Source organism: Macaca nemestrina, chromosome 18, assembly GCF_043159975.1.
Source record: "Macaca nemestrina isolate mMacNem1 chromosome 18, mMacNem.hap1, whole genome shotgun sequence".
NCBI classification, from domain to species: domain Eukaryota; kingdom Metazoa; phylum Chordata; class Mammalia; order Primates; family Cercopithecidae; genus Macaca; species Macaca nemestrina.
This window is the reverse complement of record NC_092142.1, coordinates 32,195,063-32,221,116: the sequence shown is the minus strand read 5'-3', so window position 1 is coordinate 32,221,116 and position 26,054 is coordinate 32,195,063. Positions and strand designations below refer to the sequence as shown.

Sequence of the window (26,054 nt, the reverse complement as noted above, 5' to 3'; positions counted from 1 at the left end):
TCCGGATGAGGAGCCTGTGGCAGGCTGCACCCTTGTTGAATGGATTTGGCTTCTTGCAAATGCCCTGCCAGAAAGGTCTTCAGCCACCTTAGTTGTTCCCCCGTTTTGCAGGTGTGCAGGTCCCTATATGTGTGTGTGCCTGCATGTGTGCATGTGACTTCGTGTGAGTCCGAGTGTGCGTGTGCACATGTGCTGAGACAAGTTCTTGTTAGAGGGATATCTCCACGCTGTGGAGCGGGCTCCCGGGACTGGAGGAAAACACTGAAGAGGTGGCTGACTTGGTGACATGCGTAGTCAGGTAGATGCTGCTGTCTATGGCGTTGTTGTTCTGGTTGGGGGATGGGGGCTGGGGGGCCCGGAGGTGCTCCTCGTTCTCATCCATGTCCGTGTCGTCAATGAGTGGGATGTAGTGGGTGTAGTCATTGATCAGAAACTCAGGCATGGCCATGAAGTTGTGAATGGAGGTCTTGGATTCTGGTTTCTCCAGGCCTTCAAAAAGTGAGCTACAGAACGCTTTCACCACCCAGATCTGGAGTGGGAGATGGAGGGACAGGGCCTGACGTGGGAGCAGGGAGGGAGAAAAGGAAGGGAAAGGAAAGGAAAGGTGGAAGGAAGGTAGGAAAGAAGGAAGGAGACAGTCAGTGGCCAGCTGGTGCTGGTAAGTTCCACCCACATCAATGGCTGGGGGTCATCGCATGAGAAATGTCCACCCATTTGTTGGAGGGCTGCTATGGAATGGGGTGGCTCTGCCTGCCTTTGGAAAGGGTTTTCGGGTGTGGGCCTTGGTCTCGTCAACTGATCTGCATGCAGGAAAAGATGGCAGTGTCTTTCTCTAGGCTGAGCTGCGCAGGTATTCTGGAACTCGAGAGTGCTGCACTAGGCTCGTGGCTGCGACCTCCCAATTCCCTGTCCCGGTGGCACGACTGGCTTCGGTGACCTCCGGGGTCTCTGCCCAATCTGAATTCCAATTTGGTAGAAAAGAAAGACGATTTGAAAAGGAGAGAATGCTGGTGAGTGGGCTGTCTTCTCGATCTTACCAGAAAGTCGGAAGTACCTGCTGGTATAAGCAAGTTCCCAGCCTATGGGCACTGCCGGTCTTTCTCGCATGGGTCTCCCTCCATCCCCCAGCTCCCATGGCTGGAGCTGGGACCTGCCATGCCCAGAGTCCCCCTGCAGCTAACTGCGCTGTCCACTTCTGCATCTTCGTCTTATTTGATCCCTCAGGGCACCCAACACAGATGATCATCCCTCTTTCTGGAAACTTCTCATGGCTTCCTGACATTGCCCCTGCCTGGCCCTCTTCCACCTCACCAGCTGCTCTGGCTCCATCTCCTCCACTGCCCTCTCTTCTGTCCCTGTGTGCCCCAGAGCTCTGGCTTGGCTCTGTCCCTCCTCCTCTCTGTCCATATCTCTCCGCCGTGGCCACCGTGCTGGGACCCATCTGGCTATAACAAGGAACTGTGGCCCAGGCCTGTACTCAGAGCTCCAGGCCAGAGAGCCCAGCAGTCCCCAGCTGGAGGTATTTGAGACGAAAATGGCTACACTCTTGATTTGCACCCACTAAAGCCTGTCTCTGCTCAGATGCCCCTGTGGCCTCCTCATAGCCCCCGAGTCCGAATGGGTCTGGTTCAATCTGGTGCCCCGCTCCTCTGGCCTCATTCCCCCATCCTCTCTCCCGTCTCCTCCTCCATCTTCCAGTCATACATTCCAAAACTTGCGTCTCCACCACCCCCCCGGGCTTCGCTCTGTGTTGTTCCCTGGCGGTACCTCCCCACAGGAGTTAGCCGACCTCAGATCAGCAGAACTCCCTGCAGGAAAGACCTCCCGCTGTGCCCCAGACTCCCCCAGCACAGTGGCCCTCTGCCCCCAACTGAGCTCATGGCACCTCTGAAGCCCCCTGACCCTCCAGCAGGGCACTGCTCCAAGAATGAGCTCTTCCCTCCTCTGGCTTCTCCACCTTGCCTCACGCACTCAAGTCCTTGCTGCCTCTCTTTGCTCCCTGGCCCCTCAGCCTGGGCTCCTTCCTGCTTCTAGAAGCCAGGAGTTGATGGGGAGTCTTCTGCCTGGCCTCGCACAGGCCAGCGTCAGCACAGCCGCCAGTGGTAGCTGGCCCACCTTGTACTGCCGTCCCTATAGGGGGCAGCAGACAGAGCGCTGAGCTTCCAGGCAGACCCTGGGGTTCATCCAACACCTGTCCACCCCTCCCTATGTGAGCAGGTGGACACATTAGGAGTTCTGAAGCATTTCTGGGGCCAAGGTTCTATTTAGGATTTGGTTTTCTGGATTTAGACAAGGTGTCAGGGCTTACTCAAGGGCTAACCCCAGCTCTCTGCTAGTTTTGGTTAATAAAGTTTTACTGTTTTAAGGGCACAGTTGTGTCATGGCAGCAGGGACCACGCCTGGAAAGCTAAAAATATTTCCTTTCTGGCTCTGTATAGGAAAAGTTAGCCGCCCCCTAGTTTAGACAATGAATCACCTTTTTTCAGTGACTTTCTTTCAGCCCTGCAGGGGCTCAGCTAGGCAAAGCACAGTGCTCCTGAACAGTTGAAATGATGCCAACCTCATCACCTCTCTAGTGCAAAAAGTGAGCCAGGGCCAGGTTTGGTGGTCCACAGCTGTAATTCCAGCACTTTGGGAGGCTGAGGTGGGCTGATCGCTTGAGACCAGGTGTTCGAGACCAACCTGGGGAACAGAGTGATACTCCCTGTTCCTATTTAAAATAATAATAATAATAATATAAGTGAGCCAAAAAGCTCCATATTGGAATTTTCTAGCACCCTATCTGAAATCTGGTTAGGATTTTCTCTGGATTCGGGAAAGTCACATCTGCCAGATGGCAGATGGTCAGCTATTCTCACTCAGACCTTTATCTCCAGACTGGTTTCTGAATTAGGGGTAACACAGAAATTGAGAATAATTTGACATTTTTAATGAAAAGAAACAGAATTCACCTTTTGTAGCCAATGCAGATGTTGCCTCATTATTTAGGCCTTTTCTGGTACAGGATTGTGGTATGGAAGCTGCCTGGGACATCGCCTACTCCAGCTGTTGCCCATGCCCGTCAAATCACAAAAAGGACACAATGCTGCAGGCCTTGACCCCAGGGCTGTGTGGGTGAGATTGCTGGCAGTACACCAGGTGACCTTGGCCACACCCTTCTCCTCACTGAGCTGGTGGCCTCATTCAGACCTGGGGCGTGTGATCAGGCCAGGCCCCTGCTCAAACCTATGCACAGGTTTCACAGCACCTGGCTCAACTCCAAAGACCTCCACAAAGGGCAGCCAGGCCATGGAACCAGTCCTTCCTTCCAGGCTGGGCTTCTGCTGCTACTGCTACTCCAGTCCCACCAGCTGCTCCAGCGTGCCCCTCCCGGATGGCATCTGCCTTGTCTGTGGCTTAACACCAGAGCCTGGCCCAGAGCAGCTGCTCAGCAGACACTTGGGGAATGCACAAGTGACTGAGTGAACCACTGCAGGATGGAAGGGCTGCCCCTCAACATTCTGCTGTTCGGGGGTGCTAAGCTTGGCTGGAGTCTTGGTGAGTCTGTTACAGCTGACAGTGAGTCAGCTTTCTCCAGGCTCTATTTTCCCTGCATTCTAATCCTGGGCCATTAAACAATGTTTTGGTGTTGGTCTTAGGGTAGGGTGTTTTCAGCCCACCCAACACTGAAGGATGCAGTCAATTCCCAGGAGATTGATTCAATGGAAAGCAGCAAACATTTCTAAGAGAGGCCCATCCCAGAGGGCTGCACTCCTACCTGGGTGCTCGGGGATGCCCTCCTTCCACCAGCCTGGGTTCACTCTGTCCTCATTTCAGGCTCCTGCACCACCTCCTGCTCTACTCCCAACCCAGGATGCGCCCCCCTCTACTACTCCCAAAGGAATCTCATGGCCCCCAAGGCTGTCAATGCTGTTTATAGACTATCAGGTCACTGTAAATACTGCAGATACCAGCTGCACCATGTCCACCTTTTCCTGGACTGCCAGACTTCTGCCCTGGCTGCCTCCCAGGTGTCCCCCCTTCAACGCCTAAGGGACCTCTCAAATTGCAGGAGGCCCAGGGAGAACTCTTATCAGTGCTCCAGCTGAACTCTGCCCACCAGCAGCCTTCCCAGTGCAGGGCTCTGGCCAAACCTCAGAGGCGCTTTGACGCCCTGACCCTATGCACCAGACATCCGCATGTCCTGTGGGCCCTACCCTAACTCAAAAGCATCTTCCATATCTGAGCCTCTCCCCACCTCCATTGCTGGTGCTATGTCCTGCCTGGGGTCCTGGGGTCCCCTTGGGACCGCAACCCCCACCAGCAAAGCCCTCTATCCTTCCTGTCCCTTCTCCAGGTGGAGTTTCTGAGCTCTCTCTGGCTGCCGAGTCAGACTCTTGGTCCCCCATCTGGCTCCAAACCTTCCAGTAGGCAATGGAACTGGCCTGCGTCCTGACTGTGTGGAAATTCATTGAACTGTACCCCAAAAAGCCCGTTTCACTGTAGGACAATTTAAAAAGAAAGGAAAAGAAAGCATTCTTCAGGGAGAGATGCCCCTAGGAGGGTCAGGTTGGGCTGGGGGTTCCCCATCTCATCCGGGGGAGGCGAGGTGGCTCCCCACTATGTGTGCCCACCTCCTTGTGTCCTCCTGCTGTCTCCCTCTGCCACACTTCTCTGTTCCCCATCGTGGCTGATGACCCTGAGAGGCCACAGTCCTTTACTCCTCATAGTCCCCCAGCGCTGTCCGACACTGCTCCAGCCCCTCCTCCTCTTCCATCCCTGACACCCGAGGGCCTTTCCTCTGGGTCTAGGTACTCTCTTCTGGTCCTCGGCCTTCCATTCCATCTGCTGGCTAACAGCCTCTCGGCTCCGGCTCCGGCTCCAGACTTAGGCTTCTAAGCTGGGTCTCAAACTTAGCAGGCCCAACCCCCTGGCCCCAGCCCCGTGGCTCCCTTCAAACGCCATCCAGAACCTGCCCTTCTTCCCCACCCCTCCATGCCCTTAGCATGGCAGCCCAAAAACCAGAGCGTGTCTTGGTCTCCCTGGCTACAAGCCCTCCACTGGCTGTGGCCCTCAGAGCCTGCCCTGGTCTCTCTCACTCTGCCCTCTTTTACCCCTCAGCCTCCAGCACATCCCACCTGGGGGCCTTTGCTCCGGCCACACCCCACACCGGGAAGGCTCCCCTCACTCTTGTCTCCCCCAGCAGCACGGTGCCCACTTCTGCTCCTTCCTTCAAGTGCCCCCTCCATCCACCTTTCACTGGAAGGTATCTCCCTGGGGCAGGGGTCTGTTTGTCTGGCTCACTGCACCCAGCAGGGGCTCAGTGGACGAGGCTGAATATCTGGGGCCCACATGGCCTGGCATCAGTCTCCTGTGCTGGCTTCAGCCATCACCATGGCTCTTTGCCCACTTTGCGATGCCCAGCTGGCTGGAGCTGTTTCTGAACGCCCCACGCAGGGGCTCCCTGGAGCCATGACCTCTGCCCTTTCTGCTGCCTGGCTGGCCTTTCTCTTTCCTCTGAACTTAGCTCAAGTACGCATCCTTAGAGAGGCTGCCCCTGGCGGTTTGTTACCAGCTGCCCAGAGGAGACACGCTGGGTGCTGTGGGCTTGGCCTGGGCTCCTGACCTGCGTGGATGAGCAGTTCTGAGCCTTACACAGGGCCGGTGACTCTGCAGACTGACAAGGCCCATCCCTGGCCACACTGAGCCAAAGCAGAAGGGGTGCAGGTATGGAGTGCCATTTGCGACGCCACTGCCAGCCAGCTGGAGTGGAGGTGCCCGCCATGTGCATGGGGACATGGGGAGACATGCCCCTGCTTAGCCTTCAAGTGCTGGAGTTTGCAGTGCAGGGCTTGGGAGGAGGATGAGGGTGGAGAAGGGCCACAGAAGCAGTGAGACAAGCGAAGGACCAAGAAGAGTAGAAAAAGGAAAGGAAAAGAGAACAATCAAAGCAAAGGCTCCTGACCCGCAGTGACAACGGAAACGACAGAAGCTGTGCCTGATACCTTCTCACTCTTCCTTCTAATTCCTCAAGCAGAAACAAGCCCTATCCTGCTGCCTCTCTGCTGGGCATCAGCTGGCCTGGGGGGCTCCGTGCTCTCTGCTCAGTCTCAGTCACTACGGTTCACAGAGCTCCAATGCTTCTGGTCGATTTCCTCCCTGCCTATCCACTTCTCAGCACCAACCACCGGTCCAGAACCTTCCATTGGAGGCAGGAACCTGTCAGCTCCCCAGGCATCTGAGCTTTGAATTTAGAGCAGATTCTGAACACAGCAGCCAGGGAGACCCATGGGGAACTTCTCGCCAAGAACTTTAGGGTTTCCAGGCCCAAAACAACCCTGCTTTCAAAACAACAAAGGTGTCCTCAAGAGCCTGTGGCAATATGAACCATCAGTCAACTCAGGCAATGAGAAGCCAAGCTCAGATAGCCTGAACACTGAGGAGAAGATGACTTCGGTCTCACTTCCCTGTGTGGGGGAAGGGCAAGGGGAAGGACCCTTTCTCCCCCATGGGGATGTGACATGCTTGAATTAGGAAAAATGAAAATGCAAACTCCACAGCTGGCTCTTTCCCCAAGGAATCGAACCAAAGAAAGGAAATGACAGACATGGTTCTGTGTGTGTTGGCAAGCCAGAACTGCTTGCAGCTGGCAAGTTTCATGAAAATTGCCTCCCACCTTGTGTACACACTCATGCCCAGGACCGTGTGAGCCGAGGCCTGTGCTCCTGACATCAGCACTGAGCTGCTCAACTGACCTGGGCGTGGCGAGTCCCAGGCCTGTTGGGTGCTCGGACTAAAGAGGACCCAGGAGGAGGGCCCAGCTGAGCCCTTGCCTCTGTACTGGCTGAATCCAGGTGCAGGACCTCCAATTAGACTTGGGAGGTCTCTGGCCCTGGCTCCCAGCTTGGGAATCCACACTCAGAGTGCCTGATGGGGAGGGCCTTGGACCAGGGGTTCTGGGCTGCCCTAGGCTGTGTTCTGGTGTCTACTTTAGGAATTGCCTGGAAGGGCATTCCCCTGTGGTAGGGCCAAGGGTTCCAGGAAAGCCTAGGGCAGGGCAGGGCTCTTGGGGGAGGGCTGCTACTGCTTCCAGCATGGAGGCAGGGTGCAGACTATCAAAGATCTGAGAAAAAAATGCCAATACACCGTTCCCAGAAACCAGGTAGGGAGGCTTGGCTCAAAGCACATGACCTTTCTGAGAATGCAAACTCCAGAAAACAAGACTCCTTCCACCATGGGGCTGTGAGTGTGGTGAGCATGTCACCCTGGGCCCTGGAAAGGAGCGTCCAGGGAAAGCCTGGGACTCATGTGGCCCTGTTCAGCCCCTTTGGCCAAACGGTTTTCATGTTGCCAAAGCCAATAAAACCAAGCAACTGCTGTGATCTGTTTCCAGCTAATGATTAACCAGAACTAAATGACCCTGAGGGACCCCCGGTGGCCACAGGGGACCAGACTCATGGCCTGCTGCCCAACCCCAGCCCTTTGCTGGGTCAGGTCAGGTGGCATCTCAGAAACGACTCCAATAGCAAACATCTCACACAGGCCTGGTGTTGGCGCTGCCGGAAGGATAGACTTTGGATGCGTGGCTGGGGTGTGTCTGTGTGTCCCAGTGGAAAACAGACATAAAAGTCCTCTCGTGTGGCTTCGGGGGGACTTTCCAAATGATCTTGCACCCTCCTGTCCCTCCTAGGGGCAGACACATAGCCCCCTGGGCCTGCTACCCTTGGTAGACCTGAGTAACTGAACCAGCTATCCCTGGCAAGCTCTCCAGAATATGGATACCCAATAGAGATAGTGATACTGTGGCCTCGGTGTGTGGGTGTGTAGTTGAGGCATGGTGCAGGGTAGTCACCAGACTGGGCAGGGGAGGGGCAGTGGAGGCTGCCTGGAGCTGGGGATCAGAAGTTGTGGCCGGTATAGTCTGACAATGCATGCAGAGGAGGGACGGGGCCTGTGTTGGGACTCCTGAGTCTAGAAGCAGCAAAGGCATGGGAGGTTAGACAGGGTGGGGAGGGCTCAAGTGTGTGAGCACTGAGCCCCAGCGATCCCGAATCTCTATACCCCTCCTAGTCACCCCCTTGCTACTTCCTGCATTGGCCCCAGGGGCACAGGGTGAGGGGATGTCAGGTACCAACCCCTGGCCCTTCTCCCTGGAGGGCCTGAGGTCCTCATTGGTAAAAGCTTGGGATGAAGGCAGCTCCAGTGCCCAGAAAAGCCCCAGACTCCTGGTGGGCTGAAAGGCAGCCTGGCTTGGAGCAGGCAAAGAGGATGGGAAACTGTGGGTTTGCCTTAGGAAACCATGTGACTTGACGCCCCTGCAGGCCTAGTTGGGGCAGCCCTCTTGTCTAGGGGAGCTCCGTCGCAGCTTTCGGAGCATCTCTCATCCACCAGAAAGTTCCAAGTAGAGGGTGGGCACTGGTGCTAGTCCCCGCTCTGCCTGACCTGGCTGCTTATGGGACCCAGGGCAGGTCCTGGCCCTTGGGGACAACCTCCTTGCCCTGATCTCTAGGATGAGGGTGCTGGGCTTGGTGATTGCTTGGGGTCCTTGAAGCGTGGAGTGGGGGTTGGGTTCTGAGTTCTAAACCAATCTGCTGCACTGTGATGATGGCAGGAGGTGGCTCTGGCGGGTGGCTTCCAGAAGTGGGCACGTCCTTGGTGTTGCCAGGTCCCCAGCCAGCATCTTCCTCCACGGCAGAGTCCTTTCTGGGATGCTGATGTTCAGCTGAGATGGGCCTCTTCAGAGGGCCCTGCCACCCACCTTCTGCTGGAGCACATAGTGTGCAAGGGACAGCTGCTCTCCTTCTGGCTATCCGCCACTTAGGACCCCCATGGAATAGCTCGTGAACAGCAGGAGGGGTGGCGTCTCTCCCACTCTACTTACCTGGCACTGCCAGGCTCCGGAGGTGGGGAGGAGGGGGACAGATGGCCACGGAATGAAGGCAGGAAAGAAGTGCTAGGAGCCAAGGAAGAGAGGAGCAAGAGGCCGCCCCAGGGAGGAAGTAGGAGGAATCCAGAGGGAGAAGAGACAGCAGGCCCCACTGAGGCTGGGCTGGACCTGGAGAGGGACAAGGAGCTGGTCTTGGGGTAGGATGAGGCCAGAGCTGTAGAGAAGGCTTGAGGAACGCATGGAATGGGGCCGTGGTGGCTGCCTTCCCCTTAACTCAAAAAATGGGCAGATGGACAGACAGACAGGAAGCACAGAGAGAGATGGCAAAGAGATATACGGAGGAAGTCAAGGGGGAGGGAGGCTGAGGCACAGCCATGCCCCTTGTTGCCCCTCAGCTCCCAGGAAGGAAGGTGCTGGGAGGCCACGAACCATTTTTGGCCTTAACTGACTTGGCAGAGCCTCCTGTCGGCCTCTCTGGGTGGAGTGACGGCGAGGCCCCTCTGGGCCCACGTCTAGGGCACTGGAGGCGCCGGCTGCTTTTCAGCCCAACCGCCACAGTGTTGGCCAATATTTGTGACCAGGATAGGTGGCACCATGATGAGTGTGGAGCAAGCTGGAGGTGTGCGTGGCCTGTGGTTTGGAGAAGAAGTGTGTGAGTGTGTGTGTGTGTGTGTCTGTGTGTGCATGTGCATGCGTGTGTGTGTGAGCACACGTGCTCTGTTCCCAAGGGGGACAGGATGGCCCTCCTCCCTTCCTTAAAGGACAGAGTGGCCCAAAACGACAGCTTATTCAAGAGGAGGGGTGACCCCCACCAGGCACCTCTCACCAGTTCCTAAAAAAAAAAAAGACAGGAAAAGAAAAGAAATCAAGCTGGAAGAGTCTGTGATGGAAAAAGGTGTGGTTAAGGACTCCAATCTGCAGGGGAGTGGCGTGTTCATGTTGGCAGAGGGGAGCGCTTCAGGGGCTTGCTAGAAGGAAAGGAAAGAGGTAGCACAGAACCATCCTGACAAGGGCTCTGGGCCTACGTGTGAAGGTTTACTATTTGGTGTATAAACTCTCTTGAGTTTGTTGGAGAAAGCAGGCTGCCTGGCTGGAGCCACTGGGTTCCCTGCATTCTCTCCCATCAGGGTGGTGGGGTCAGCAATAGAGTGGCTTTCCCTTTGTCTTTGTAAAAAGATGTGAGCAATTATGGAAGTTTCTACCTCCTTAGGATAGCCCCTGGGTTCTCTTTAAACTGTGATCAACATGGTAGGAACTTTTTGTGGCAACGTCTTGAAGAAAAGTGGTTTCTCTCAGCTTCTCAGAGGAAGGAGGGGAGAGAGTGTGGGTTAAGGATCAGGTTAAGGCCTGATCCTGAGGCTCGTTTGGAAAGAGTGAAGGCACTTCAGGAACACCTGGCCACATACCCGGCCTCTGAGCGCCAGTTCTGGGGACACCTCTAACACCCAGTGGCTTGGGGCAAGGCCTACAGGGCAGGCGCCACCTGTGCAGTAGTGACTGGCCAGCACTGAGCCCACCTGGGGACAGGCGACAGCAGCATCCTTAGGAAACCACTTTAAGGAGGATGCTGGAAGCGCCGCTCCAGTTCCTGGGTACGGGGGCTGGATTCTTCTGCGGCAAACAGTGTGGGAAAGGCACCCACCACCCCTCCAGCCCCAGAAAGGCAGCCCTGAGCCCGTGTGCTGCCCTGACGTTGCACCACTAAACACTGAGCAAGGCCCCAGCCTGACACCAGACACCCCCAGAAGTGGCCCAAGTTCATGAAGAACCATCGGCAAAGGCAGACAAGTTCAAGAAAAGAGAACCAATGGCACAAGGAGCACTAAACATAAACCCAAAAACCAAACAAAGCAAAGAACGGGAGGTCCGGAAGTGCCATGGGTTGAATACGTTTCATAAAAGAATATGGCTTTCAAGAGACACTGTCTGGGCGGGAACGACTGGACAGGGCAGTAAAGAACAGAAAAGCCACGGTGAGCGGAATGCAAGACTGGAAAAGAGAGAAGGCTGAGCTGGGGAGGCTTATTCTTCCCCAGAGATGCCATTTATGAGAGAAAAGGGAAGTCAAGACTCACTCCCAGCAGCACTGGTGGGATTGGCAGCAGAGAGAATTGCGTGAGTAGGGGTAGAAAGATTGGTTACGTCATGAAGCTGGCTGAGGACCGAAGACCGCCGGCGCACAGCACCCTGAACTGAACCGCTTCTCTTGAGGGTACTCACTACCTCCATCTGTGGGAGAGAAAATGAGATAAAGTTTGGCTTGCACTGTTGTCCAGGCTATCGCAGAGGGGAGGGCTGGGCAAGGATAGGGACCACCACTGGGCACATAGGGTGACAGCAAAGCCTCACCAGGTCACCCTGCTCACTGGGAGCTGGCAATGTTTGGACAGGGCCCTGACTGATGCCAGCCTCTGTGCCACCCACCAAGAGAGGGTTTGCTGAGCAGATGGTTAGTGGTCATGAGATTGGGAAGGGAAGGGGGTCACAAGTCAGGGCACACTGCAAACATGTCAGAAATGCCCCTTGCAAGCCACTTGTCAGGAAGTACTTCATAGTTCTCAACCTTTTTTTTCCCTCCCCAACACACCTGAGGGACATGACAGGCTCCTATTAGAATCCACCCTGCTTCCTCTAAACCCGGAGGACTTGTGCCCCATGCTGTGTCTGCCTGCCCATCTCTGCCAGCTTCTGTGGCTCATCCGAGTGACTGGGTGGGGGGCGCCCCCTCGAAACCTCAGCAGAAGAATAGACCTAGCAGAGGAGGGGATTCTCCCACCGACTGGCAGCCATGGCTTCGCTTTGTCCCCACTCTTACAGCTTCCTACAAGTTGAAGGGGAAGCAAGGCTGGGGAAACTGAGGCCTGCAGGAGGGCCTTGACCCAGTGTCTCTGGATTTCCTGACCTGCCGTTGGCTGGCATGGGGACTCATGTCCATCTTGCTGGAGATGATGTGAAGAGCAAAGCCAGTGTGCGTATCTGGAGCCCAAAGCTACCTGCTCCCGCCCGAGCCCTGCAGTGCTATGTGATGGCCACCAGGTTCACCTGGGTGTCTTGATACGGGCCAGGGCTTCGTGGAAGAAGGCAGCTTGAGTGTTCAGACTCCCCCTGCACCAGCCAAAATGAGGATGTACACCAGTTCAACCCTTGACACGCTGTGGAAAGGACTCCTCCTTCTCAGCCTGCCTAGTCCCCTTCTGCCCAGCACATCCCACTCACTCGCTTGTCACAAGGGGTACCTCGTGGCACTGGCTGTGACCATGAGGAACGCATATTGAGTATATCAGCGCACGGAAGGAGGATGGTTGATGTGATGGCGTCGTGGTGGCTTGCAGGGGGATCTCCTGTCTAGATTCAGGAGAGGACTCTTGCTGCGGCAAAAGTGATGAGGGGTAGGAAAGATGCCTTTCCTGCCTCGGATTTGCATTGGTCTGGCCTGGCTACAGACGGTGTCCCAGTGGGAGAGCCCCATCAGTGACAATACCACAGTCGCCACCACCCCATACCTGGAAGCCCAAGAGCTGAGCCAGGAGCAAGGCCCAGTCGCTAATGAAGCTTCTTTTTGGGTTACTATGGGATGCAAAAAAGACAGACCGAGTCATGAGCACTTCAAAAAGCTACATGTTCTGGGTTTGAAGGACTCTTTTATTCTCGAATGACACCCTGTCCATCTGGTGCGTTGATATGTTAGTATGGAACCATGGTGCGAGCAGGTTACAAAATCCCTTCACTTAGCAACAGAAAAGCATATGCCGGCCTCCAAAATCTGGGGAGCGATTTTTGTGGTTCCCAAAACACAGAAACCTGGGGCCAGCTGCCTAGGAAATGTTTTTCTTGGCTTGGGGCATACGCACAACCTGACGGGCTTCTCCCAAGCTTTACCTCCATTTTTCAAGCAGGTATTTCGAATCAAAGAGAGCAGATGCTCTTACATAGCTGGCTAAAAGAACCGACTGTTTCAGCATTCCTGAGAAACATGGTGAGTTGGGTGTGACAAAGTCAAAGCGAAAAACCATGGGGGTCAGGAACCCATGAAAGAGTCAGATCGGCTGTGCCAAGGGGAAGAAGTGCACCCTGTTTCCTCATAGGTAAAGCAGGGGACTCACCAGCCCGTGTCTCTGTGAGCACCAACAATTGAAACAGCCTGGAACTCTAAGACTCTAACCGATGGGACCCACTTCTACTAGCCAGGCTGCAGTGGCCCCCACATACAGAGGACAGGAGACACACAGGTGGTCAGTGTACCACTGACACCACTGATGCTTCAGATCAGGGCAGGGCTGTTGTCTCAGCTGCTGGAAAAGCTAATGTTGCCTTTGGCTGCAGTGGCAGGAGTGAAGTGGGCCGCCGAAGGGCAAGGTCCTGCTGTCCTCACCCCCAACCCCAGGCTTGGGCAGCTCTGGGCTCTGGGCTCTGTAGCACAACAGCCCATCTGGGGGCAGCTGGGGGGCTCATAGGCATGGTCTCATAGAAGGCACAGTTGGGCCTCTAGCAGGGCACTGGGGCAGATGTGAGTGCTGCTTCTAACATTTGATGTGTTTAAGATTTAGCACAGAAATATATTGCAGGGATTGAGAAGAGACTATCTGTGCTGCACCCCTGGCCTGTCCAGGCATTGTGCTTGAGGCATTAGCCCCTGCACACGGGAGGGGAGACACAGGCCATCTGGCGACAAAGCCTGCTCCCCTTCCTCACCGGGGCTCTCTGTGTTCTGACCAGGCCAGGCCATAGGTAACAGTGTTCGGAGTCCAGACCTAAGACACCCTTTCCAGGCTACGCTGTGTTGGGTGCCTAGGATGCCAGCCTCATCTCCCAGTTCTCAGTTGGAGAGGCCCCTTGGACTCCTTGGGGGCTCTTTAAATGTGGAGTTCTTTGGTGCCCCTTGACCTAACCTTGCATGATCGTGGTCTCTGGGGACTCTGTAGCTCTGGAAAGTTTTGCAAGGAGCCCGTGTGAGTGAGAGGAGTCAGAGAGGGCTTCGTAAGCATGAGGGCCTCAGGGTATGCAGCAGGAGTTGGGGAGGTGCAGTGGCACAGGCGGGCAGAGGGCATGATTGGAAAGGCAGCCGGGGGTGCAAGGGTGCAGGAAGGTTGGGGTGACACCAAGAGGCAGAGGCTTGAAGGTCATGGTCAGGAGCGTGGACTTCATCCTTAGGACAATGGAGAGAGGCTCCACCAGTCCCACTGCAGAGGGCGGTGTTGGAGGGGCTGAACTGAGCCAAGGCAAGCAAAGGAGGCTGAGGCCTGGGGAGTGGGGCTGCCCTGAGGCTGGGTCCCTTGAGACTAGGCCCTTGAGATCACTGGGAGGGAATACAGGACCCAGGTCACTGAGAACAGCTTTGTGCAAATTGCATGGATGATCCCTTGGGACAAGCCCTTGGTGATGTGTGACAGACCCTGGGAAGGTGTGTGGCCTCAGTCCCCGCCTATTTCAGCTTGAGGTGGGGCTGGTGGCTTAGGCGGGCCCTGGCTCCGCAGCCAAGTGTGCAGTGGTGTCCTTACTCTGGCAGGACCTCAGGGAGGAGAATCAGTCACTCCATGTCAGGGGCATTGCAACTGGGGATCCTGGACAGGGCCTGGAGGGGCAGGGAGTGATGGCTGTGACCTGAGAGACGGTGGCCCAGGCCTTGCAGAAGGAGGTGGAGTGTGAAGCATGCTGGGTGGCCCTCTGGAGGCTGCTGGGGGAGGGCCAGGCCATGAAGGAGAGGCTGCAGGGGCTGCAGTGGGAGAGGGGCCAGGACGCAGGTGGGGTCCCCATGGGCTCTTTCTTCCTCCCGGGCCAGGATTTTCAGCACTCAAGTGCCACAGCAGGGTGGGGCGAGGGCTGAGCAGGAGGTGGGGGTGCCAGGCGGGTGAGGACAGCAAGTCTCCAGGCAGTGCCCACAGCAGGCAGGAACGATGCAGGGATAGCCCGACCCCAGGAGCCGGAAGGGAGCCTTGTAGACCTAGGCGAGCGCCGTTTATGGGGAGTGGTGGGCAGAGGCCAGGCTGTAGTGGGATCACAAGAGAGTTCCAGGGAGGGGTGTGGAGACACAGCGAGTCTGGAGCATTCTGGCAAAAATGTTGGCCGGGAGGAGATGGGAACAAGGGAGCAGGGTAGCTCTGGCAAGCACCTGATACTGGTGGCAGTGGTGGCCATCTGACTTCAGAGAGGAACACAGCTGATGCCCTTGGTCTTGGCCAGCCCTAACCCTTGGTGATTTGGATGAGCAGAAAGGACCAACTCGGTGGCCAGAGTCCACTTCCCAAATGAAGTCTCCCCATCGCATTTACAGTGTCATCCAGCGAACCTTGAGCTCACTGGTGGCTGTTTGAAATGGGCCTGTCTTCCCGAGAATGTCACTTGCCTATGACCTGGGGCCGTTCCCACTAAGTAAAGGGAGCCCCAGCAGTGATGAAGACAGTGCTGGCCTGTGCCTCTGAGAGAGCCATTAGTCACCCACACACTCCTTTAGCTATGGGGGATGCCTGGGCTCTGAAGGAGGTGTGAGGGAGAGGCAACCTCAGTGCCACAGCCATCAGCGGACACACCCCGGAATGGCAAAGCGGACACTGGCAGCTATTTTTGTGACCTTGGCAGCAAGACCAGAGGGTTTCCCTGTGGGTGTTGGGTGCAGACGGCCAGCTCTCGGCTGCTGATGGCCAGCTTGCCTCTACCCTCTTGGGGTGGAAGTGCCAGGGCGACAGCGAGGCGGGGCTTACCTGTGGCTGAATCCGGTTCAGGCCCCAGAACCAGAGGATCTGGCCCCTGCGGAGCTCCCGCTCGGCATGGTCGATCTCTTCCTTGCCTCCGGCCAGCTCCTCGTTGGTCATCTCATCCTTCCCAGGCCCATGCCCAGCTTCCTTCAGGCACTTGAGCTGACTGGTGGGGATGGTGGCAATGACCTGTGAGAGCCACACGGAAGTGGCCGTGAGAGCCGGGCTGAGCAACATCTGCCTAGCATAAAGTCCCCCTCCAGAGGGAGACGCCGGCCTCCTTCCTCCAAAGGATGTCATTTTTTTGTGTGTGTGACTAAGCAAAGGGAGTAAAGCTAGAGCAGCTCCCCGGGAACTGGCAGCCCCTGGAGAACCGGTGGAGTGTTCCCTCAGGGGGCTGAGATGCATTATCAGGAGTATGTGGAGCTCTGGGCCTGCCCCTCCTCCATGGAGTTCCATATAGCCAAAGGGCCCAGGGAGAGGCCCGAGTGGAGTGCTGTGCAGCAAGGGCTCCTGGGAGGGATTGCTAAGCCCCTGGAACATCCTGCCTGACAGCAGCATGGCTCACCAGGGCTGGGGGCTCGGGACCGTGCCCCATAGTCTACACTAACAGCTGGACCTCCAGAGGGCTGGAGATGGAGGTCAGCCATGTGACCATGGCATGGCTCTGCGAACCACCCCAAGAAAAGCTCTGGACACTGGGGCCCAGGTGAGCTGCCCTGGTTGACAATACTCCCTGCATGTCGCTCCACACCATTGCTGGGAGACACAGGTGCTGTTTGCGCAGCTCCCCTGGGAGAGGACAGCTGGAGCTCTGCCCTAGTCTCTCCTAGAGAGGGCATCCCCTGGGGGAAGACCAGCCTAGAGAAGACCTGTGCATTGGGGGCTAGGGAGGGTGGGGTGTGACAAGGAGGGTGACAGCTGGAAAGGGTGACTGGATAAGGAGCCTGGCAGGAGTGAAGAGAGGGCATGGCTTTGCGTATTGCAGGCCACTGGGAAGTTGGGGGAACAGTATAGAAGGACGCAGGGGAAGCCACAGAAAGGGATGATGGGCATCTGGAGTTCTAGAACAAGATGTCTCATCTGTCTTGTGTGTCTATGCCAGTGTCTTTGTCTAATGTGGCCAGGAGGGCCTTGAGGACTGGTTCACAGAGATTCCCTTCTATTCGTTTTTCACTTGAACATGTTTTATCTTTGTAACTGAACAAGGTTAAAAATGAAAAGGACAACCCAGTAGCCCTGAGAGGCCAAGCTACAGGCTGGTACCACGTTCCTGGCAGGGAGACCAGAAGACCAGTGGCCTGGGAGCTTGAAGAGCAAGAAGAGGGCCTGGCACCCCTCTGGGCTGTGGTTAGAGTCCAGGTTTTGGGAAGTGAAGGGACTCCATGGAGCAACCAGGTTCAAGCATGATTGGGAGGTGAGGTGCAGTAGCAGAGGGAAAGGAGAATTCTGAGAATTCTGAACATGAAACAGAGGAACTGGGTGAGCTGTCCCCGAGGACACTAATGCTGGGGCAGATCACTTGAGGTCAGGAGTTCAAGACCAGCCTGGCCAACATGGCAAAACACATCTCTACAAAAAATACAAAAATTAACCTGGTGTGGTGACATGTGCCTGTGGTCCCAGCTGCTTGGGAGGCTGAGGTAGAAGGATCACTTGAGCCAGGGAGTTCAAGGCTACAGTGAGCTGTGATCATACCACTGCACTCCACCCTGGGCAACAGAACAAGACCCTATCTCAAAAAAGAAAAAGAAAAAGAAACAAAGCCAGAATGCTATGGACTGAACTATGCTCTCCAGTTCATGTGTTGAAGTCCTAGTGCTCAGCGTGGCTGGATTTGGAGTAAGGAAGTGATCAAGGTTAAATGAGGTCACCAAGGTGGGGCCCTGATTCTACTGGATTAATGCTCCTAGGAGAGGAGACACTAGAGACCTTGCTCCCTCTGTCTACCATGTGAGCACAGAGTGGGGAGGCGGCTGTCTGCAAGCCAGGAAGGAGCCCTCACCAAGGAACTGGCCCCGCTGGCTCCTTGGCCTCGGATGTCCAGCCTCCGGGACTTTGAGAAAGTAAGTGTCTGTTGTCTAAGCCTCCCAGTCTATGATATTTTGTTATGGCAGTCGGAGCGGATGAAGACAGAGATAAGCGGATCCTGAATACCCAGGCTGTTTCTTCCTGATCTAATTGTGGGGTCCTAGACACTTCCCAGTGTGCAGCTTCAGCTGCAGCCCACAGAACTCGATGTGGGGCTCTCTGTCCTTTCCATCAGGTCAAAATATTTCCTAATTTCTCTGGAGACTTTCCTTTCACCCCATGGATTATTGATCAGGGTGCCGTTTGATTGATTTAAAATATGTGGTGATTTCCCAAACTACCTACCCATTTTGAAGGGGCAATTTTTGGCTCTTATCATAGAAAGGGGAGCTGTGGGCAGTTTTCCTGGGCCCTGTCATATCCCAGCCATGTTCCTTTGCATTATTTTGCTGACACCTTCCCTTGTGGCCTGTCCCTGGGTCCTGATGTGTCACAGGCCTGAGCCCGCAGTGTGCTTCCTGGGGTGTGGACCCCAAGACTCTGAAGCAGGGTTAGGGCAAGTGGGCCCATCACAGAAGCTGTCTGCAGGGCAGTCTGGAATGAGGGGCAGGGCTGTCACTCACCTGTCCCCAGACCAGCTCCCCAACACCAACAAACAGGCACCAGAGCCACTGTTCCGTGGATAGTGGGGAGCAGCTGAAGGGCTTCCCGCCGAACTGGACAATGACAATCTGCAAAGGGCAAGTGGGAGAGAGGAAGGTCCAGCTGCAGCTCCTGAGCCACCCTTGTTCTCCAGCCCCTTGAAGGCCCAGCCACCTGGTCGGTTTGCCCAGGTGCATAGGCTGCTCCCTGCGAGAGAACCACAAGGCCGGGGGTGCCATGACAGAGCAGCACATGGCCTCCATCGCCTCTGGGTACCAGGCACCTACTGACTCCAGCCTGGGAATTGGGCCCAGCTCCACTAACCATGCTCCTATTTTCAGCAAGACAGGCTGTGACACCCACACTGTGGGCACACTGGATATGCCTCATTCTGGAGGACCCTAGAACCTGCTGGGGTCACCTTGCCTTGGCCTCCTGCCTCCTCAGGAGGCATTCAATTCCCAGAGGCGAGCTTTCCAAATGTAAACTGACCCTGTCCTCTGTTGGACTGTCACAGTCCGGGCCACTATCCCCTTGTGCTCATTACCCAAGACCAGGTACCAGACAGCCAGGGAGCACCCCTATGCCCTAGAACTGCTTCAATGATGCAACGTAGCCAGTCCTGAGCCTACCAGCCCTGCCTCACCCGCTCCTCCTCGAGGGAACCACAGCAAAGGCTCTTGTCCCCAGCTCTCACACCCTGCCTCCTGCTTGGTACTCTCCCATGTGGGCTCCTATGGTGTGGCATGTGCTCTCCTCTTGGGACCTGTGAGTCATAAACTGTCTTTCAATAGCAACTGTCTCCTGACCTGTTGGACTCACTATACCTCATTTTTTCTACAAATACACTATATTTTAGAACACTTAGCCCCTCCTAGACAGTGGGGCTGACCAGCCTGTCCACAGCACTGTGTTAAGCAGAGGTTAGTGTGTCAACATTGGGCACAGAGGGCATCTCCAAAAGAAACTTCTGGAGCTATGGCAGCCTCATGCCAAGGAATTAAGTGCTAGAAATGGGAACGGCAGACCTAGAGGGAGCCAGGGAGGACTCCTTTCAGCATCTGTGAGAAAACTTAGTTCTGATGAAGGCTCATGAAACCCTTCTGGAAGCCAGCGCGCTAACCCAGGGCAAGGCCAGCAATGTTTGGAAGATGAAGGCCCGCTCCGACATGCAGAGAGGACAGGGGGCTACAAGAAAGCCAGGTGGGGTGGGGCTCCTTCTGGGAGTGGAAGTGGGGAGGCCAGTACTAGGGGTGGACATGAGGCCTTGAAGCCCACCACCTCCACCTTTTGCAAGTGGCAGATGCCAAGAGTAGAGCCGCCCCTCCTACCTGAATCCCGAAAGTGCCCAAAACGATGGTGCAGAAGTGGGGTTGCTGAAGATGCCGTCGAACACGTTCCTCTCGCCATGGATCTTGCGGGCATTGATCTCGTTGAAGAGCTGCATCATGACGAAGGTGTTGAAGATGATGGTGTAGTGCTCTGAGGGTGGCGAGTGCAAGGGCGCGTTCCTCCCGCTGTCGATGTCAAAGAAGAGTTCCCCTGGAAAGCAACATTCCCCACTCAGGCAGTCACCTCAGTGCATGACTCAGGATCGAGACTGCCATGTGTAGCTGCCGAGATGGGTCCCTTGTCTCAGGGGACGGCCACTTCCAGCTCACAGCCAAGGCCCAAGGCAGCCACACCTACCCCAGGCTCAACCAACCAGAGTCCTGAGACCCCACTGGGCCAGGGGCCAGACCCTGAGCCTGAGGGCAGGAAGGAAGAGGTTAAGAAGGGACGTTCTTAATGCTGGCTATCCTCAGATGCCCTCCTTCTCTTCCTCTCGCTTGCAAGCCCCCCTCCCTCAGAGCTTCCAGCGCGACACCCCAGTCACTCCGCAGGAGCAATCTTCACAGGGTAAATGTGGGCCGTTCTGTTCCCAGGGTTACCGTGGCCACTCTGAGGCTGGGTAGAGGCTGCCTACTCTACACAGCCGTCAGCAGGATGTTAAGACATGAACTGTTTCTCAGCTGCTCAGGGGCCTGGGGGGAGAGGCTGAGAAAGAGCTATAGGCTACCAGCAGGCCTGGCTGCAGGGTTGCTAGCCTGGCCCATCTGCTCCTTCCCCTGTGTGCCGTCCAGTCAAGAACTGCAGCGTCTCACCCCGTACTGGGCCCTGAGACACAAGTGGAGACAAACCAGACAGAATCTGAGCCCGAGGTGGTGGCGACAGTGTCCCGAAGGCCTCCCGTGTGCCCCTGGCCAGCCTACCGACAAACAGTAGGGTGAAGATGATGGCGAGCTGGTACACGGCATGGCCCAGAATGTTCTTCATCATGGTGCAGGAGATGAGGGGCTTGTCATGGCCGTACGGCTTCCACAGCAGCAGCGACTCCGTGGGTGGCTCCGTCGCCAGGGCCAGAGAGGCAAACGTGTCCATGATCAAGTTCACCCATAACATCTGCACGGCTTTGAGAGGAGAGTCCTACAGAGAGGAGGCAGTCACCTTTCCATGGGCCGCCTGCCTGGGAAGGTTGGGGGTGGAAACGCAGTAGCTCCTGGGGGCTCCTCATGGGGTCCACATCACCAGGATTTCATGCCCATGAAAACAGACATCTCCGTCCCTACATTGCCTTTATGCTAGCAGGGCGTTTTCTTTGGGCTGTCATGTGCCCACCTCTCTTCTCTCACCTGGCAGCAGGTGTGCTCCAAATCCCTTGCAGGAGGTGAAAAACCCCAGACCACAAAACAGCCCGACGATGGGGTCTGCCACTGGGGGCAACAGAGTGAGGGCTGCTCTCCTTGTCTCCTGCACCTCAGGGGCAGGAGGAGGCAGAAACTCTGAACTGGACCTTCCTTCTCAGCTCCTCTGAGTTGTTGGTTAAAAATCAGCCTCACAGAAGCCAGACACACAAGGCCACGTACTGTCTGATTCCATTCATAGGAAACTTCCAGAACTGACAAATCCATAGAGAGAGAAAGCAGATGAGTGGGTGCCTGGGGCTGGGGTTCAGGGAGTAGAGAGTGACTGCTCACGGGGTTTGGGTGTCCTTTTGGGGTGGTGATGAGAGTGTTCTGGGAATAGACAGTGGCAATGGTTGCTCAACATTATGGAGGAATATAAACCTCTGAGTTAGGTACTTTCATAAGGTTCAAATGGTTCTGGTGAAGTTTGTTAGGTGATTTTTAATCTCAATTAAAAAAAATTTTTTGAAAAGACCAAGTTGATCAGCAGGCAATTTAAATCCCTGTCAGCAACAAATAGGTATTTATTTGCCCCCCTCTTTCTAAGGGGGGGGCGAAGAAAATCTGGACACTCACCAAGGGGGAAAATGGGACTATTGAGAAAGGGTTCCCATGGGGTGCACAGCCCATGCAGAAACTCATACACAGATGCTCCTGGCAGCACCATTCACAGGAGCCAAAAACTGGGAACAAGCCATGTGTCCATCAGGACAGACGTACATAACGTGGCAATCTGTGCCATGGAGTGTTATGAAGCCATGAAAAGGCAGAAGGTCCTGCCCTCTGTGTGTGTGAGCCTGAAAACGCGGTGCTAAGCGAGATGCCAGACACAAGAGGCCACATATGATTTGATCCCACAGGAATTAAATGTTCGGAACAGGCAAATCCATAGACCCAGGAAGCCCATGAGTGGTTGCTGGGGGCTGGGATGTTTGGGGGAGAAATGGGGAGATGACTGCTCAAGAGCACAGGGTTTCTTTTTAAGATGATGACAGTCTTCTGGAACTAGATAGAGCCGATGGTTGCACAACATGGTGAATGTTCTCAAAATTTGAGTACTGAATTGTATACTTGAAAATGGTGAATTTTTGGCATGTGAATTTGATGTCAACTAAAATAATCTGCAGCAAAGAAAACAAAACCCTCACTCTCACAATCTGACCCTCAGGCCTGAGCCCAGGTGTCCTACAGCAGGGGCGCAGCAGCCCCCAGTACCCACCTGAGTAATGCAGGCGCCTGTGAAGGCCACAATCACGGCCACCACATTGACCGTCAGTTGAAACTGCAGGAACTTGGAGATGCTGTCATAGACGTTACGGCCCCACATGACGGCCTTGACAATGCTGGTGAAGTTGTCATCGGTCAGGATGATGTCAGAGGCCTCCTTGGCCACGTCGGTCCCTGCGATGCCCTGCGGGGTGACACACACTCACACACACAGAGTGTTTGTGGGGGCCCCTTCCCCAGACCCCCCGATCACCTGGCCTACCTGGGCTGACTCCCTGCCCTCCCCTTCTGAATAACATCCCACCCCGCCCCCCAAAGCCAAGAACAGCATTGTTTTTGTTGTTGTTGTTTTTATGCAACACATTCTAGTACTATGAACAGTAAGTTGTCACATGTCACAGTGAGGGGGGCTTTGCTCATAAACACATAAAGCCCAGCTGCCACCACGTGGCCACCAAGCAGTGTGGTCTGTTCTTAGCACTCCAGAGACGCTTGCTGGCTAAGGAGCCGTGGGAAGTCCTACATGAGGACACCCTGGGCGGGTGGGTCTTTGCCCATGCAGGCGCAGCTGCAGCTGTGCCAAGCTGCTCAGCCCTCTCCTCTGCCCCAAGCCTGGCCCTGTGACAGCTGCCACCTCTTGAAGCTTGGGCTGGAGCTCCCTTCTGGGCTACAGGTGCTGGGAAGGACTGGGCTGGGTTCCCCGGGTGGCACTCCTTTTCGGTAGGGCAGGGAGAGGCGCTCGCCAGGTTGCTGCATTCAGCGGCTGTTTTCAGTGGCTGTGGGGCCACTGTGGGGCTGCAACCTGCCATGCGGGTGGTGTCTGCAGGGCCACCCTACTCAGTGGGTGAGCAACAGGAAGGAAGTGCAGAGGAAGAGCACATCTGGGGACTCTGCTTACCTCATCTGGGGATGACAGTCCATTTAGAGAGGACTGGGGGTGGGCAATGCCATCAGTGATGAGCCCCTGCCCCCCATTCCCCTTCCTCTCCACAGTATGTCTGGGGCCCACTGTCACCTTGGGCATCACAGCAGATGCCTCTAACCACATGTCCCCTGACTGGCCAAGCCCATGCCGGCCCAAGTGGCCAGGATGTGAGAGAAAGAACCTTCAGGCACTCTGTAACCTGCCCCAACACTGGCTCCCACTTCCTGGTACAAAGCTAATGTCCATGGGACAGACGCTGGCCCCATCTGCCATGGTGAGTTGGGCTGGCACCAGGTGGCTTACCATGGTGAAGCCTACGTCCGCCTTCTTGAGGGCCAGCCCATCGTTGGTGCCATCCCCTGTCACAGCCACCACCTGCCGCTGCTCACCAGTGGTGCTGTCGATAATCCCTGCAAGAAAAATCAGGGCAGGGCAGGGCTGGGGCCATCTGTCACCACAACCCTGTGTAGCTATGGGGGTAAGTTGGCTGTGAAAACCCTTCAGGATTGCCCCGTCCTGACTGTCCCAGTCATCTGTGCTCCCTGTCACCTGGATCATCTCCTATCCCCAAATAAGTAAGCAAGTCTCACTGAGTGACAGGGCCAGGGCGGGAGGGTAGGGATCTGCTTAGGGCCTGGGGACACGACCCTGGGTCCCTGGCTCTAGACCCACTGCTTCTAGAGACTCGCTGTGTGACCTGGAGTGAGTCTCTGGCCCTCCCTGAACCCCAGTTCCCTCATGGGCCCCTGCCCTGCTGCTCTGGGCTAATGGGACAAATGGACCCAGCTTCCTAGGCAGGCCCTGGGGACCTGTTTGGGAACCTGGATTTTGGTGTCAGGAAGCAGACAACCTCAGGTTGGACACCCCAGGAAAGGGGTGTGTGACCTCGGCTACCTTTAACCAGCGTGTGCTTGTCGGTGGGAGACGACCAGGCCAGCACCCTCAGCTTGGGCCACACCTTGTCCAGCCGCTCCTGTTCTATCTGGGGAGGGGAAGCACAAGGACGCTGCAGAGCTAGGGCGGGCACACAGAGTGATGGGGGAAGGAGAGGAGGGTCTGGGGTGGCAGACAGCTGGGTGCTACCTCACCTTTCTAGTTGCGGATCCGTCAGTTGAACTCCTTCCCTTCCAGGCACAGGAAGTCCTCCCAGGGCTGGATGATGCCACATTTGGCTGCGATGGCCCGGGCCATGTTGATGTTGTCTCCAGTCACCATGCAGACTGTGATGCCAGCACGCTGGCATTTTCGGATAGCTTCAGGGACCTAGAAGATATAAGAGAGGTGGGTGGGGTCATTGAGGCAAGACGTATTTTGGGCTGAAGCAGTACCCCTTCCTCCATCAGATCTGCGGTCGGCCCAAAGTCCAGCAGAGATGACAGTAAAGCCAAACCATGGGTCCCCATGCAGGGCCCCTGTGGAGGCATGGGCCCAGAGGAGGCCTAGAGGGTGGCAGGGCTGTCCCACCCCAGCCAAGCCGCAATGAGCAGGTGCTTGCCTCCTTCACTGTGTCAGGCCCTGGGAGTGCCAGTCCCTGGGGACCAGTGACGACACAGATCCAGGCCCTGATGGCAGAGGCATGGCAGGGAAAAGTCACTGGAAGCTTTACGCTGTTCAGGGGCACCATCAGACTTGCGTCTGGAAAGGTCACCTGGGTGACCATAGAAATCACCAAAAGAAGCTTTCTCAGAAACTTCTTTGAGATACGTGAATTCATCTCACATAGTTACGCCTCACTTTCATGGAGCCCTTTGCAAGGACTGTTTTTGTGGAAACTGAAAAGTGATATTTTGTATCGCTTTGAAACCTATGGTGACAAAGGAAATATCCTCAGAATAAACAAGAAAGAAACTTTCAGAGAAACTGCTTTGTGAAGTGTGAATTCATCACACAGAGTCACACCACTCTTACAAGGAGGACTTTGCTAGCACTCTTTTTTTGGAATCTGAGAAGTGATATTTTTGGATCGCTATGAAGACTATACAGACAAAGGAAATATCCTCAGATAAAAACAAGAAAGAAACTTTCAGAAGAACTGCCTTGCGATGTGTGAATTCATCTCACAGTTACACCACTCTTTCATGGAGGTGTTTGCTAGCACTGTTTATTTAGAATCACAGAAGAGATAACTTCGATAACATTGAATCCCATGGTGAAAAAAGAAATATCCTCATATACAAACTTGAGAGAAGCCTTCTCAGAAACTGCTTTGTGTTGTGAGAATTCACCTCACAGAGTTACACCATTGCTTTCATTGAAAAGTTTGCAGCACTGTTTTCACAGAATCTGCAATGAGATATACAAGAGTGCATTGAGACTTGAAATATCCTCAGATCAAAACAGGAAAGAAGCTTTCTGAGAAACTGCTTTGCAATGTGTGAATTCATCTCACAGATTTACACTACAATTTCGTGGAGACATTTGCTAGCACTGTTTTTGTGGAATCTGAGAAGTGATATTTTGGATTGCTATGAAGACTATACAGACAAAGGAAATATGCTCAGATAAAAACCAGAAAGAAGCTTTCTGAGAAACTGCTTTGTGATGTGTGAATTCATCTCACAGAGTTACACAAATCTTTCATGTAGTAGTTTGCTAGCACTGTTTTTGTGGAATCTGAGAAGTAATATTTTAGATCACTTTGAAGACTATGGTGACAAGGGAAATATCCTCAGATAAAAACCAGAAATAAGCTTTCTGAGAAACTGCATTTTGATGTTTGAATTAATATCACATTGCAACACCGCTACTTCATGCAGCCTTTTGCTAGCACCATTTTTATGGAATATGAGAAGATATTTTGGATTGCTATGAAAACTATACAGACAAAGGAAATATCCTCAGATAAAAACCAGAATGAAGCTTTCTGAGAAACTTCTTTGGGATGTGTGAATTCATCTCACAGAGTTACACCACTGTTTCATGCAGCCTTTTGCTAGCACTGTTTT

The 26,054-nt window shown here is 54.9% G+C and overlaps 1 pseudogene; it reads right to left on the bottom strand.

Annotated features, from left to right (window-relative positions):
• Window positions 1-201: 201 nt before the first annotated feature.
• On the bottom strand, window positions 202-24,533 carry LOC105483022 (plasma membrane calcium-transporting ATPase 3-like; annotated as a pseudogene).
• Between the last annotated feature and the right edge of the window lie 1,521 nt (window positions 24,534-26,054).